Source organism: Schistocerca piceifrons, chromosome 1 (assembly GCF_021461385.2).
Source record: "Schistocerca piceifrons isolate TAMUIC-IGC-003096 chromosome 1, iqSchPice1.1, whole genome shotgun sequence".
NCBI classification, from domain to species: domain Eukaryota; kingdom Metazoa; phylum Arthropoda; class Insecta; order Orthoptera; family Acrididae; genus Schistocerca; species Schistocerca piceifrons.
In genome coordinates, this window is record NC_060138.1 from 1,241,402,682 (window position 1) to 1,241,414,011 (window position 11,330).

The 11,330-nt window shown below is 43.1% G+C and overlaps 1 pseudogene; it reads left to right on the plus strand.

Moving 5' to 3' along the window:
• Positions 1 to 2,062: 2,062 nt before the first annotated feature.
• On the plus strand, positions 2,063 to 2,180 carry LOC124727508 (annotated as a pseudogene).
• The last annotated feature ends 9,150 nt before the right edge of the window (positions 2,181 to 11,330 follow it).

Sequence of the window (11,330 nt, forward strand, 5' to 3'; positions counted from 1 at the left end):
GTCTTGGGTTTGCCTTCTCCACAACATTTCCTATGTGTTCCTTCCACTTGTAATTCCTAGGTATTTAGTTCAATTTACGGCCTTTAGATTTCACTGATTTATCGTGTAACCGAAGTTTAACTGACTCCTTTCAGCACTCATGTGGATGATCTCACACTTGTCATCATTTAGGGTCAATTGCCAATATTACCACCATGTTGTTGTGGTCTTCAGTCCTGAGACTGGTTTGATACAGATCTCTACGCTACTCTATCCTGTACAAGTTTCTTCATCTCCCAGTACCTACTGCAACCTACATCCTTCTGAATCTGCTAAGTGTATTCATCTCTTGGTCTCCCTCTACGATATTTACTCTCCACGCTGCCCTCCAATACTAAATTGGTGATCCCTTGATGCCTCAGAACATGTCCTACCAACCGATCCCTTCTTCTAGTCAAGTTGTGCCACAAACTCCTCTTCTCCCCAATTCTATTCAGTACCTCCTCATTAGTTATGTGATATACCCATCTAATCTCCAGCATTCTTCTATAGCACCACATTTCGAAAGCTTCTATTCTCTTCTTGTCCAAACTATTTATCGTCCACAATTCACTTCCATACATGGCTACTCTCCATACAAATACTTTCAGAAACGACTTCCTCATACTTAAATCTATACTAGATGTTAACAAATTTTTCTTCTTCAGAAACGTTTTCCTTGCCATTGCCAGTATACATTTTGTATCCACTCTACTTCGACTATCATCAGTTATTTTGCTCCCCAAATAGCAAAACCCCTTTACTAGTTTAAGTCTCTCATTTCCTAATCTAATTCCCTCAGCATCACCCGACTTAATTCGACTACATTCCATTATCCTCGTTTCGCTTTTGTTGATGCTCATCTTAAATCCTCCTTTCAAGACACTGTCCATTCCGTTCAGCTGCTGTTCCATGTCCTTTGCTGTCTCTGACTGAATTGCAATGTCACTGGCGAATCTCAAAGTTTTTGTTTCTTCTCCATGGATTTTAATACCTACTCCGAACTTTTCTTTCGTTTCTTTTACTGCTTGCTCAATATACAGACTGAATAACATCGGGGAGAGGCTACAACCCTGTCTCACTCCTTTCCCAACCACTGCTTCCCTTTCATGTCCCTCGACTTTTATAACTGCCATCTGGTTTCTGTACAAATTGTAAATAGCCTTTCGCTCCCTGTATCTTACCCCTGCCACCTTCAGAATTTGAAAGAGAGTATTCCAGTCAACATTGTCAGAAGCTTTCTCTATGTCTAGAAATGCTAGAAACGTAGGTTTGCTTTTCCTTAATAGATATCTTTTCCAAATCGTTTTGCAATTTGTTTTGATCTTCTAATAACTTGACTGGACGATAAACGACTGCAAACAGTCTAGAATGTTCCGACCGTTGTTTACAAAGACGTGGTGACTATGTTGGAATATAGCGTCGTGTATCTGTGTAACTTTGAAGTGTAGAGCAGCATGGACGTACTCCAAAATGGCGAGAAATGAGAGCACATAATGCACGCGGAACCGCTGTCGAACATGATTACTTTTATGCTCTAGGTGTAATGGTGTTGTGTATGAAAGCTTATCGGACTTAACTGCTAACGTCATCAGTCCCTAAGCTTACACACTACTGAGACTAAATCATCCTAAGGACAAACACACACGCCCATTCCCGAGGGAGGACTCGAACCTCCTCCGGGACCAGCCGCACAGTTCATGACGGCAGCACCTCAGACCGCTCGGCAAATCCCGCGCGGCTGTAATGGTGTGAGGAGACATGATGTTGCCTGGGCATATTGCCCTCCAAATCTTTGAGTACGGTACACTCACTGGCCAACGGTATTGTGATACTGTACCAGTTCCCAACGGGAGTCGTTTCAGGGATAACAACGCGCGACCGCATCGAACTGCGCAGGTGGAAGTACTCATATGGCCAGCACGGGAAGAGTAGTGTAATTATTGTCATTATGTTCGTCTCACTGCGTATTTCTTTCAGTTACTTTCTGTACCATACTATGTATCTATGGTCCAAGTTTCATTCAGCTATGTCACTAAGCAGAGGCAACGGCCTTGCCGCAGTGGTTACACCGGTTCCCGTGAGATCACCGAAGTTAAGCGCTGTCGGGCGTGGTCGGCACTTGGATGGGTGACCATCCAGGCCGTCATGCGCTGTTGCCATTTTTCGGGGTGCACTCAGCCTCGTGATGCCAATTGAGGAACTACTCGACCGAACAGTAGCGGTTTCGGTCGAGAACACCATCGTAACGACCGGGAGAGCGATGTGCTGAGCCTACGCTCCTCCTAACCGCCTCCTCCACTGAGGATGACACGGCGGTCGGATGGTCCCGGTAGGCCACTCGTGGCCTGACGACGGCGTGCTATGTCACTCGTCAGTGACACGTCATGGTGTAGTTACTTTCTTCCTTACGTTTTACATATAAGTGTGTATTTCTTTCTGTTTCCTTTATTTAGCCCTTGTACCAAGAGGCTTTACCGCAGAGGTAGAACCGATTCCCGTCATATCACCTAGGTTAAGTGCTAACACTTGGATGGACCACCGTCCGTGGCTGCCGAGTGCTGTCAGCAATCAGGGGCACTCAGCTCCTGTAGGGCCAATTGAGGAGCTGTTTGACTGAGAAGTGGCGGCTCCGTTACGAAAACTGACCACGGCCGGGAGAGCGGTGTGCTGACCACATGCCCCTCCGCATCAGCAAACGGTGGCTCCTAAGGAATGACGAAGACACGACGGCCGGTCGGTACCGGTCGGCCTTCATGACCTGTTCGAACAGTGTTTGTTTGGTTGTTTTATCTATCTCATGACTTTGTCTAAGTAGCCATGTAAAGAAAATGTAGTTTGAGTTGTAAAATTATTTTTCAGTGTAATTTGGCATTACCTCTGTGTATTTTTGAAAGTTTTGACACGGTAGGAAAGATGTTATTTGTGGGGGGAAAAAACGCAGCGAGGCTTGAAAGTGCTTGGATAGGCCGGCGCTAGTGCGGAGAAATTAGGGTGAAATCAGTTAATTTAGTAAAAGGAAGAACAGTTTTAGTAGCGGTACAAAGAGAAGAAGCTTGGACGATCTTCTAGACATTGTATTAAGGTGAGACGAGTAGATCTCAGGTCCTTCTGGAAAGCGATTGCTTCACTATGGTTGCAATTTATTACAAATATTTAGAGGAGGAGGATTTTTGCAATTTTGTGATGTGATGACATGGATGGAGACCGTGGCTGTTATTTGAAGACAAATGTTGATGGTGTTGAGACAGCAACCAGCCACAAATTTATTTTCCCTTCCTTTATTCAAAAGGTACCGTTACCGGTTTCGAATCATTACGATTCATCTTCATGTTTTCATTACAACATGTGGTGCAGTTTTTTTTACAGATTAATTGTCCTAAAATGTAAATAATACATAATTATAAGCACGCCACACGGATGGTTGCGTTACAGATTTGAATTGGATGTGACTTACGTGAAATGTCGGTCTGGAGTGTTTGTTTTCATAACATTCGTCCAACAGATGTGAATAAATTCCCACTGCATTGCCATTGTTGCACACGTAAATTTTTCTCACTGAACACTTTATATTTGTCATAGCCTAGATTACTAACTCGCACCACGTTTTGATACATACAAAGTGCTTACAAACATTTGAGTGTCAAAGATGCTATGATATACCGTAACATTATAAAGACGTCCCATGTTTGGAAAAAGACCATATGTTCACGTGTGCAGCTGAAACGCCTTTTACACTAAAGACATTGGTTTTGTTAGTTTTAGAGCGAATACTGTTACATTAATTATAAAGTTATTCCATTTTGTTGAGTACTGTATAGGTAAGACAATACACTATTTATTTACATTTAGCATCATGAGAATTGTAGTAACATATAAATTTGCTACTTGATCTGCAGATAGGTGTAGGAATATAATTTGCTTTGGAGGGTGGAAAATAATTTTTCGAAATTTTTCAGGAAAGGGGTGTTCCCTGTCTCGGTTTTTTCGTTAAGGATATAGTCTGGGGTGCTGTTTTGTGAGTGTGTGTTTCTATTTCTTCTAATATATTCATAGTGGCTCCTTTTTTATGCTAGATGTAAAATTTTTAAGTTGTTCTCAATGTTTCTCACTGAATGGTGTTCTTCAGCAATTTGGGTTGCAAATGCAGATTTGTTCAAGTTGCCGAGCCTTAAAGCATCGATGTGTTCTTTGTATCTAACTTCAAAACTTCTGCCTCTCTGTCCAATGTTGAATTTTGGGTATGTGTCGCATTTGAGTTGGTACATTCCTGATTTCCGGTAGGGACTCTTGGAGGTATTTACATCACGGATTACTTTTTGTTGTAATTTACTATTTGTGGAAGAGCTGATTGTCATATTTTTCTTTTTAAGTAAGAAAGAGTTTTTTTCCAAAAATTAGCGCAGAAGGGGAAACCGCATCTGGGAAGACCAAAGAAGAAAAGAGGAATTACAAGCGAGAAGATTTATTTCAGGATCGTTTCAGAAGATGCCATGGAGAAGACGAAACCAAAGATACATCGAACATCCTAGAAGCAGTTGGAATCACAATCTTAAAACGCAGATATAGCGTTGTTTCTTCGAGCAGAAAGAGAACTATATTCCATAAGATTTAGAATAAGAAGAAACTGTGAAAGTTACATATTCTAGGGGCTGTATTACGGCTGAGGACTGACTGATTTATATGGTCCGGTCACATTAATGTGACCAGATGTCAGAAACTTGAGTGACGACCTCCAGGAGCGCTGTTCGCTGCGAGCCGTGCAGGAAGACAGTTGAGGGGATTTGGAAGGTACCAACAGCTACATGCTGAATCCAGGGGTGTGACCAGCTGCGCCAGGTTTCTCGCTTGGACGTCCTTGGTGCGAACAGTCCGATCGAGGTGGTCCCACAGATTCTCGATTAGGTTAACATCCGGGGAGTTTGGCGGTAAACTCATCCTCGTGCTTTTCGAACGACGCATGTACACTGGCAGCTGAGTGGCACGTTGCATTGTCCTGCTGGAAGACACCATCATGCCTAGGGAATACAAACTGCATTTAGCGGTGGACATGGTGAAAGGGTCCAGTAGTCCCCTTTTATTATCATTTTATTTACTTTCCAGTGGTACAAAACTCTCTGGCAGGCGTGAGTGAATGAATGTGGGTGTGTTTCATGTTGCTATACGGTGGTTTAGTCTGCTGCAGAGACTCGGCGGTAGTCGTACGGAATGGCCAACCCTTGTAGTTTTCAGGTAGGAAAAGAGGTTTGCTCTCCTTGCGTGAAAGTTAACCGTGTTAGGCTGGGGGCGGAACCTCATATCTGGGTTTTCCTGCCCACGGGGTCGCTTGGGAGACGTTGGAGTGTGTGAGACGGTCAGTCTGCTTCCAGCGCCCCGAGGGTCTGCAGCCGAGCTCTCTTCGAAGCAGAGTGATTTGGTTTAACCGCGTGGCGCGTTGTCTCGTAGCGAGAGGGGAGCTTTTAGCTTTTGCTCTCTTGTCTCGCCTTATAAAGATTGTTTAACCTTGTCGCAGCAAGGAATGCAAGGCTTTTGCAGACTTCCAGTGTGATAGCCGATGGAGATTTTGATAAGTAAGAAGAACGTTACACAAAGGTGTTGCATATGTAAGAAGTGCGCACTCGGTTCAGTGTGAATGTTTGTCTGTCTGCAGTTGCGTCCGTATACGTTCTAATCTTTCCTGGACCTTAATGATTTTGCCTTTTCGTGAATTTTCTTTGTCTCATTTACCTTATGTCCGTTGTATGCCATCCACGTGGTTTAATATTAGAGTTTGTTGGCGCACTGCCATCACCTTTAGTCCATTCAAATGTACCTTCTGAAAAATGGTAATTGTTCGTGGCTGCGTGGTTTAATGTGGTTAAAACTTGGCCACGGTATGTAGAAATGTGTCTCCGCAAACCACGTGGGCATGCAAAAGTGTTGTGAATCGTGTACCGTTTCACAAGAAATTGTACTTAGTTGCCCGGCAACAGCAGTTGTGTAGATACATTACATCAATGTTTTAAGGAATAAATAATTTTGCCACCAATCGTATCCTGTGTGCCGATGTTACGTCTCTAGTACCTACGCCATTTACCATGTAGTTTCCTTGTGAGACCATCCATAGCGTTTCCATGCGATCAGGTCCAATAATTAGTGTTCCTTTTTGTTTAAAACAAATTCTTTACAATAGATGTTGTTTTCAGGAGTGCTCTGGAAGCTGCTCTTATGCACAGTGTTCACTACTTTATTTATTTATTTATTTTAATATTGGATTCACGTGAACAATGCCTGGACCAAACTAGTAATTACATCCCATTCTTTACGAGTGATAGTACAGTGAATGTTGTCTTATGAGTCTTTTTTCTTATGATTAAATTAATTTTCCGATTCAGCCGAACCCTATATTTGTTGTGTGGCTAGAGTTGGTGTTGACCCAATCTTTTACGTTGATTTCAGTGTCAGATAGCATTTTCTTATTCAAAGTGAGCTTCACGTAACTTACATATAACGCCAATTTTTTTCCGAAACTTACACATAGTGACCATGATGCAAGCTAACTTACAGTGGTCCCCAAGGATAGAAAATACTTGCGTTGATGTAATGTGTCTTGCGGAATGAGATCAGCCAGGGAATGCCACGAAAACATTGCCCAGACATTAACGCTGCTGCCTTGTTCGGTTTCAGACGTTTCGCGCCGTACGAAATGATCGAACACGGTATTAATGGTATGCTGTTAAACCCAGTCACGTCCAGAGACATACATGAATAGAATGAGGATATAGGTCAGTCGTAGGAAAGGCGAATGGCCGCCTCCGTTATATTGTGTGTTGTGTGGAAGTGAAACCTGTGAAGGAGACGGTGTGAAGATCTCTTACGCGATCCGTTCTTGAGTAGCATTCGAATGTTTAAGATTCCACCAAGTTGGATTAAAGGAAGACATCGAAACAATTCGGAAGCGAGTTGTTAGATGTGTTATCGGTCGTTTCGACCAGTACGACAGTGCTACAGAAATGATACGTGGACTTAAATAGGAATCCTAGGAAAGATGATCTTTTAATGAAACACTATTGGGAAAGTTTATAGTAGCATGATTTGTGACAGACTGCAATTTTGCTGCTTCCAAAATACATCGCGTTTTAAGTCCATTTGAGCAAAGTAATATTTTCTATCCACCATTTGCGAGTGAAACAGAGGAGGGAATTAGTAGCTGTGCTATAAAGTAACAGCCACTTTTAAATACGGCTTCGGAGGTAATATGACTTATTAAAATATTATAGTAAATTTAATAATTTTTAGCTCAAAGATTTTTTGAATTATGTTTGAAAGTTAATTACAGTTGTCAACAATCTCGTCAGTACTACAACTGTACCTCACAACAGTATACATGCGAAAGAGCTAATTGCTAGAAAATCACACGTGTAATTGGAAAGAGAAAATAGAAAAGCAGAAATGTTCTCTACAAACAGACCTGGTAAATATTTCAACTTGAATAGGGAACTATAGTACAAAAACAAATATGAAGTTGTAAGGGGGTGTGGAACGGAATAGGCTGATTCGTAATTAAAGTTGCAGAGGTTTTGTATTCATTGGTGTGATACGAGGAGACATTACATGAAGAAGACTGAGAAGAAAATGCTTGCGAGCCTATCAATTAATATGAATATTTGAATGTTACTTATCAGTCACATAAGACTGAATTAACAGAAAGTATAATTATAACATTACACAGAAGTGTAGCACGACTAGGGGACATCTCTATGAAGACACGGTGATGTTGGAAAATTCTGTGCGGCGGTAACTGAGGAAGCAGGATCGTGATTTACATGATCTTGTTTCAAGGTGAAAGCGTCAATTAACCGGAACGGGAAAAAATTCGAAGCCGTTAAATTTTGGTAACGTAATTCTGAGAAACGATTTTCAATTTGTGCTCTGTAAATTCTGTGTAGCGCCGAATATTTCTCTCATCTCGGCTTCATGAGTAAAGAAACATTAATTGCTCCTTCTACACAGGCAATTCTGCTTCGCGCACCCAGGCTATCGCTGCAATACCAAAGCGCGCTTAGTTCTACGACATGAAAGTAAGTACGAGAGTCAGAAAGTAATTCCTTCTTTTTTCTCTCCTTCATTAAGTTGGTACTGTAGTAATTATGCATTTGGTGCACTTCCGCAAACTTTCTTCTACAGCCCACTTCAGTAACAGCGCCCTGTATCGACAGATGGCTGCACCGACTACGTCAATAAAATGGATGACATTGTCGAAAGTTAAGACAGCGTAGGGGAAACGCCCAACTACATGCATGAAAGAAAGAACAAAGAATCTGTGTTAAAATGCTACAGTGCACGTGTTCTTTGCTGCAGAGAGCCGGTCGGGGTGGCCGAGCGGTTCTAGGCGCTACAGCCTGGAACCGCGCGACAGCTACGGTCGCAGGTTCGACTACTGCCTCGGGCATGGATGTGTGTGATGTCCTTATGTTAGTTAGCTTTAAGTAGTTCTAAGTTCTAGGTGACTGATGACCTCAGAAGATAAGTCCCATAGTGCTCAGAGCCATTTTTTGTTGCAGAGAAACTGAAGCTCAAACAAACATAGTTGGCTGTTGCAACGCGGAGCAGCCACCCAGCGACTGCAGGAAATTCACACATTTCAGTATGTTGTCCAAATCCAGGTCATAGTAGATGATTTGTGACACGGGTTATCCGGCGGTAAAGGTAGTGTGATTGCCAGTTATGAAGAACTCATTATTCCAGGGTTGGTGCACGCTGGGCACGAAAAATAGTGACCGACTAGAAAAAGAAGCAACGATATCGATTCCATCCAATCAGCGCTCTTATGTTCAGTGCTGTTCATCTCAGACAAGGAAGCTCATCAGGGACATCGCTTGGAGGACAATGAGCCCTTGAAAAATTCTGTGCGCCAGTAGTTGAGGAAGCAGGATCATGATTTTTGCCACACACTTATACATGCCCTTGTTTCAAGATGGGGAAACAAACTGTGAAAAAGTATTGTATTGAAAAGTGATAAATCAGTTGTGAATGTTGTAGCTGTTATCCTATGTACGTGGAATTTTCTTTCCTTGCAAAACAATAGTATCTAAAAGGATGCATTACCGTCTGTCTGGCTCTCGTACTTGTCCTTGTACGTCCCAGATAATGGGTCCAGTGATGGGATACATTCAGAATAACCCGAAGATACTAGCTTTTCCTTATCCAAGGCATCTGACGTAGAGGCGTTTTCTGGTCGATAGCTTTGTCACTGACAGAGCCTCGTCCGGCAGGAAGACGAATCGGCTTCTGGCGAGATGTAGTGAGTGTGACTGTGAGCGGTTAGGCCGTTAAACGACCGGGAACAGTGTCGTGGCGGGCAGCTGGCGACACGGATACAAATCGATGTCTTCGTCGCCGTCTAATGGCCACTGTAGAATACTAACGTCAAGACAAGTGAACGACTGTCACCAGCTGCTTCTGTTGACGCATCTTCACTATATTTTACGAGTGTCGTTGGGAAGCGAGTGAGACAGGGTTGTAGCCTATCCCCGATGTTATTCAATCTGTATATCGAGCAGGCAATGAAGGAAACAAAAGAAAAATTTGCAGTAGGTATTAAAATCCATGGAGAAGAAATAAAAACTTTATGGTTCGCCGATGACATTGTAATTCTGTCAGAGACAGCAAAGGACTTCGAAGAGCAGTTGAACGGAATGGATAGTGTCTTGAAAGGAGGATATAAGATGAATATCAACACAAGCAAAACGAAGATAATGGACTGTAGACGAATTAAGTCAGATGATGCTAAGGGAATTATATTAGAAAATGAGACACTTAAAGTAGTAAAGGAGTTTTGCTATTTGGGGAGCAAAATAACTGATGATGGTCGAAGTAGAGAAGATATAAAATGTAGACTGGCAATGGCAAGGAAAGCGTTTCTGAAGAAGAGAAATTTGTTAACATCAAGTATAGATTTAAGTATCAGGAAGTCGTTTCTGAAAGTATTTGTTGGTTGGTTGGTTGGTTGGTTGTTTGAGGTTAAAGGGATCAAACAGCAAGGTCATCAGTCCCTTGTTTCAAATAGACTCCATTCTGCTAACGGGACATCTCAGTATAGTCAGAAAAATAAAACGGATAAAGGGGAAACGTAAAAGGGCAGTCACGTTGTCATTAGTAAAAACAAATGAGGGAAGTTGGCAAGAGAACGAACCCAACACTATGCTGAAACAGCATAGGCAAGACCACCTGTGACTTAAAAGGTGCAACTGCTATAATGCAGAAAGTACGTATGGGAATAGAAAAACTAACCAAGCCTTAAAAAGAAGGGGTAAAAACAGAGTAAAAGGGAAAGAAAAGAGGATTCCGGTCAGGGAGGTGAATCGGGAATCTCTGAACACTGCCTACAGTGGGAGACACCCAAACACTCACCGCCCTGCCCCAACACCAGAGGGAGATTAAAAACTTTAAAACTGAGAATAAAAACCACTCTCCCAGAGGAAACCTAGAACCAGAGAGACCATCCGGGAATCGTCAGCCAACATCAAAGGTAAAGTGTGGGGGAGTCTGTACTTAGCACGCAGAGCCAAAAGAAGGGGGCATTCAACCAAAATGTGGGCCACTGACTGGAAGGCTCCACAACCACATAGCGGGGGTGGCTCATCAAGCAAAAGGAAACCATGGGTCAGCCTGGTATGGCCAATGCGGAGACGACACAGTGTGGTCGAGTCCTTGCGGGAGAGGCTAAAGGAAGAACGCCATGGGCCTGTATTCACCTTAATGGCACGAAGTTTATTAGACAGTGGAGTAGCCTCCCAAGAATTGGCCCATGACTGTGCAAAGTGGGATTTGATGTGAAGCCGTAAATCCGCTGCAGGAGGGGTTACAGGAAACGGGGGGTAAGTAACTGCTCCCCCAGCCAAACGATCAGCGAGCTCATTACCCGGGATACCCACATGGCCCGGGACCCATAAGAAGTCAATGGAACAAGCAGCACGGTGAAGATCAGCGAGATGGTCATGGATGGCAGAGACCAAGGGATGGCGCGAAAAACACCGGTCAATAGCAAGAAGGCCACTCATCGAGTCTGTACATAACAAAACGCGGTTGTGTTGGGATTGTTTAATAAAGGTAAGGGCCCGGGAAATTGCCATCAATTCCGCAGTAAACACCCCACATGAGGGTGGCAGTAGATGATTTTCCGTTCCAACGAAGGACGTGAAGGCATACCCAACATGATCAGCAGATTTAGAGCCATCAGTGTAAAAAACAACAGCATCCCGAAACTCCCATAAAATTTGGCGGAAAAAGGAACGGAACACCACCGGGGGGATGGAATCTTTCGGACCGCG